The 5,000-nt window shown below is 41.7% G+C and overlaps 1 protein-coding gene and 1 long non-coding RNA gene across 5 annotated transcripts in view; one reads left to right on the top strand and one right to left on the bottom strand.

Annotated features, from left to right (window-relative positions):
- The window catches only part of LOC123505542 (neuronal acetylcholine receptor subunit alpha-7-like), a 429,580-nt gene that overhangs the window by 256,012 nt on the left and 168,568 nt on the right, over nucleotides 1-5,000 (top strand). The window lies entirely within an intron of this gene.
- LOC123505543 overlaps nucleotides 4,711-5,000 on the bottom strand; it is a 101,301-nt gene continuing 101,011 nt past the window's right edge. The window contains exon 3 of the long non-coding RNA XR_006675197.1: nucleotides 4,711-5,000. This exon is cut by the window's right edge and continues 464 nt beyond it. This is a non-coding gene — a long non-coding RNA (uncharacterized LOC123505543).

The raw sequence follows: 5,000 nt of genomic DNA, 5'->3' as shown, positions 1-5,000 counted from the left end.
CTTATTTCGCTGCCGTTTATCGATCTCCTCCCATTCTTCCTACGCTTTTCTCTTTTTGACTGCCTGCCACAGTCTACCTTCTGTTCCTGAGTTTGCGCGCTCCAATATCGGCGTCACCCACAGCTGATTTCCAACCCGGGGACGCGCTCACACTCGTATTGTTTGTTCCGATATTTCAGACGGAAGCACAGGCGGCGTCCAATCAGGGTTACCCTCACGCCATCGATGGACCGTGCTATTGGGCCAGCCACCTGCAGGACCACTCACCTCCCCGGTCACTCAATTGCGGGGGTGTTTTACTTTCAGCGTTACTGGATTGTTGTCTTGCATCATGTCAAAATACGAGGGACATTCCAGTGGTTCTTAATTTTGTGACGTTTTATCCTATGGAAATGATGATAGGATGATGTTTTTCAGAAATTACTTGACTCTAAAATCCTAAGTTGGAAGTTTTTCTGCGTTTTCCTCGCTGCCAGCATGTTGTCAGATATGGGAATCACTATACTACCTGACTTAGATTATAGTTTCAACTGGTAACGTGGATAATAATTTTGAAACAGGTTGGTACACAGTAAATAGCATATCTCTCTCTCTCTCTCTCTCTCTCTCTCTCTCTCTCTCTCTCTCTCTCTCTCTCTCTCTCTCTCTCTCTCTCTCCCTAATACACACATTTAGTTATTACCGGTATCCATGCCCTTAATATTTTATCTTACAAATGACAACTTTCATATTCCATAAAACTGCTTTCCATCAGACGATAATTCGCTCTTTGTCCTCGGCACGTGGCTGCAGCGTGGCGGCAGGGTAAGGGTTAGCGGGTAGGCACATAACTCTAACGCTCACCGCAAAACTAAGCCTGACAACTTAAGAGAAAAAACATTTCGTCCCTAATGAAAGAAAAATTAAAATAAAACAGTGAATAATAATCGAACGGGCATCTGGATTCCTTTGTAAATCAAAAGTCCATAACAAAGAAACGCTTTCTACGTTATAGGTACTACTAAATTTCAGTTAAGCAAGACAAACACCATTTTGAACTCACAATTTTGAATCTAAATCTTCCATAACTCGTGCCAATACATGACAAATCTTTTTGAGTGAAGGTATTAAAAGTTGTTCTGATGTCGTGACTGGCAATAGTTTTCCTTTATTGTGACCTCAGCACCATCTGTCATGCATCCCCTCCTGCACAAACCACACACCAAAAAGTGGACATTCAAGACAGCTGACAATTTGGCGACTCTGCACTTGCAATAAAGGGGAAGGGGAGTTCTGAGCACAACGCGGCGAAGCGTGGCGGAGCACAAGTGACGTATTACTCCCATCCATCTGCGCCCCTCCGCCCATCAGTCTTAGAGCGAACGTTTCATCTCAGGCGTTAGGCTCTCCTCTGCTTCCTCGTCCTCGAGCCGGGATCGATAAGCGAGCGCACTTATAACACGATCTTGTGCACTGCCGTCATTCATATGCTGAGGGAGTGTGTGTGTGTGTGTGTGTGTGTGTGTGTGTGTGTGTGTGTGTGTGTGTGTGTGTGTGTGTGTGTGTGTGTGTAATTCACCTCGGTCGCCTACTGGTCACCCAGCCAGTCTTTCCCATTACGGAGCGAGCTCAGAGCTCATAGACCGATCTTCGGGTAGGACTGAGACCACAACACACTCCACACACCGGGAAAGCGAGGCCACAACCCCTCGAGTTACATGCCGTACCTATTTATTGCTAGGTGAACAGGGGCCCATTTGCCTCGCCGCGCCGGGACTCGAATCCGGGTCTCTCGATTGTGAGTCGAACGTGCTAACCGCTACACTACCCGGTGTGTGTGTGTGTGTGTGTGTGTGTGTGTGTGTGTGTGTGTGTGTGTGTGTGTGTGTGTTGCAGGGTATATGTTGCCGCGCTTTATAAGTTGATTAGACAAAAGAAAACGCATGTGGAGGCAGATTCTAACAACAATAAAGGTGCAGCCGAGAGAAGACAGGTGGGGTAAATACTAATAACTTCCTTTCCCTCACGGCGCGCTGACTACGTGAACTCATTAGTACCAAGACGACAGCAATGCCCCCGGCTAAGCTAAATGTTTCATGGTATTTTGTCCCATGGCTGAAGGTTTGGCCATGTCAAGCTATGCATAATTCAGCGGCATACATTATTCGAGGCAGCTGCTCGGAATATATTACAGCCTTTATGAATTGCCCAGCTGCACTTCCGAAACGCAGCGGATATCGTTGACCAAAATTGGAGTTACAAGACACCCAGAAGTTTAAATAGAGAGTAACTCTTAATCACTTTATTCATGACGTTAGCCTCAATAAAACATTTCCTTCATGGCATCACCATATTGAAAACTTCCCAGATTCATTTGTAACAGTTACCTGTCCGGAATGCGAGGTTTCATACATTTAGGGTGAGGCTCCCGAAGTAGAGCAGTGGGTATTCCTTGAGGTGCGTCTGGTGGGGCAATAAATTATGTTCTCCTGTGTACCCGGAGCGGAATCTTGCCTCTGATAAACGGCCGCAACAGTACGTGGGAAGAGCTCTTGTTAACCTAACACCCTCACTGATGAATCACCACGCCTCCTTGCTCGGCCCACGTTTTCTCATTCAGAAAGGAAATTAAGGAGGCGTTTATTTATTTATTGTTATTTTTTTCATATTCACAAAAGAAAATATAAATGTTTTTTTTTTTGTGAAAAGTTTAAATTAGCTTCCTCACTGCCATTTAACCAAGTAAAATCGTCATTAACTAAAGTTACATGCCGCTACTAAGAACTAACTTATAGATGAAACTTAAGTAGTTCCAAATTGTTCCTACAACAACACAAACAGCGTCCAATAACAAGTCAAAAACACAAACCTAAAGAATATAGAAACAAATGTACAGGACGAACAGACAGACGAGAAAATGGGTAAGAATTATCCGTGCACCAACATTCGCCTCACGCTCACATTCATATCTCACTGCGGGTTTTGACGGCCACCCTCTTAAAACTCTGCGCACACCACCACAGCACCACCTCCTCCAGCTTGTCCGACTGCTTCCTCGTGTTAAGTTCTTGGAGGTCAGCACGTCGTTGCTCTCTTAAGAAGGACAATACTTCACTTTATTTATTTCAAAGATTTTTCCCATATATGTGCTGGCCACATATATACAACTTTCCTTTCAATCAATAATTCATATAACTTTCAACCAACACGCTATAGATACGGATCCTTTTTCTATCATTTCTTTATTTTTCTTTTTCTACAGGTTTTCATATTACTTCTGCTTCATCAAGTATTCCCATTCATATAAGCTTGACGCCGGCATTTAATTTTCATATTTCTATCTAGTTTTCCAAATAATGCCATGGTAGCAATAAGAGGGATGCGTCTGACATTTCCAGTCCCTTCATCAGAGCCATGTGTGCCATCAGTATTCCACGCCTCCACAGGTCAGCTGCTCTAATGTCACTCAAGAGTTTAACCATTTTTTCCTTTTATTTTTGTACTACTACTGCTACTACTATTACTACTACTACTACTACTACTACTACTACTACTACTACTTCTACTACTATTACTACTACTACTATTACTACTATTACTACTACTACTATTAGTACTCCTACTAAAAATACTACTACTATTATTAACAGCTTCATCATCATCATCATCATCATCATCATGTTGTTGATGTAACCATTACTATTATCATTTTTACAATCATAATAACCATCTCGTCGCATGTACGTTAAGAAGTCGTTCTCTCTCGCTATGGTTTGATTCCAAACAGTAATAATAATATTGATAATGCTTATTATTATGATTACTATTACTATTACAATTATTATTATTATCATTATTATTATTATTACTATTATCATTATTATTATTATTATTATTATTATTATTATTATTATTATTATTATTATTATTATTATTAACACAATTATTATCGTTATTATTGCTATTATCATTACTATTATTGTTGTTATTATCATTATTAATACTGTTGCTATTATTATTATTATTATTATTATTATTATTATTATTATTATTATTATTATCGTTACCATTATTTTTGTTGGTGGTGGCGGCAGGCGGCGGCGGCAGCAGCGGCGGCAGTGGTGGTGGTGGTGGTGGTGGTGGTGGTGGTGGTGGTGGTGGTGGTGGTGGTGGTAGTGGTGGTAGTGGTGGTAGTAGTGGTGGTAGTGGTAGTGGTGGTAGTAGTGGTGGTGGTGGTAGTAGTAGTAGTAGTAGTAGTAGTAGTAGTAGTAGTAGTAGTAGTAGTAGTAGTAGTAGTAGTAAGAGGAGGGGAACAGAAGCAGAGTAATAGTTATAGGAGGATGCAATAGACACCTGCTGGGCTTAATCACTATAAGGGGTAAGGGGAGAGAGGGAGTGCTTCAACCCTGCTGTTGATGTTTATAGTGTTTCCTAGCTCGTTTCCTTTCATGTCTCAATAACAGACACTGCCTTTGCAGGATGAACTCCACAAACACACTTTTACTGCACACATCACACACCTACCCACACCACACCCACACATACTCACCAACCTCACTCATCCACACACAGACACACACACACACACACACACACACACACACACACACACACACACACACACACACACACACACACACACACACACACACACACACACACACACACACACTACGTACAAATATCATCGCTCTGTTTTAAAGGAGGAGACCAAAAGAATCCCCAGGCCAAGCTATTCGACATTCACAAACACGAGGTGTGCTGATGCCTCTCAACTTTCTTTTTCCCCCTTTTTGTCTGTCAACATCAACATTTCACTTCTTCCAGGAAGTTTGCCTACATTCAATCTGTTTCTGATAAGGGTGATTGTTCATGTTCTGCAAACTATTGGTGTTTTTGCTTACACCCTTTCTCATTTTTAATATTGATTATATGAAGAATGATCTATAGCGATCTTCTACCTTTCCTTTATATCTTTGGCGGATTTTGTCTTCGGAATTACGGTAGAAACTTTGATGTTG

This window comes from Portunus trituberculatus, chromosome 18 (assembly GCF_017591435.1).
Source record: "Portunus trituberculatus isolate SZX2019 chromosome 18, ASM1759143v1, whole genome shotgun sequence".
NCBI lineage: Eukaryota > Metazoa > Arthropoda > Malacostraca > Decapoda > Portunidae > Portunus > Portunus trituberculatus.
This window is presented reverse-complemented; position numbering and strand designations above follow the sequence as displayed.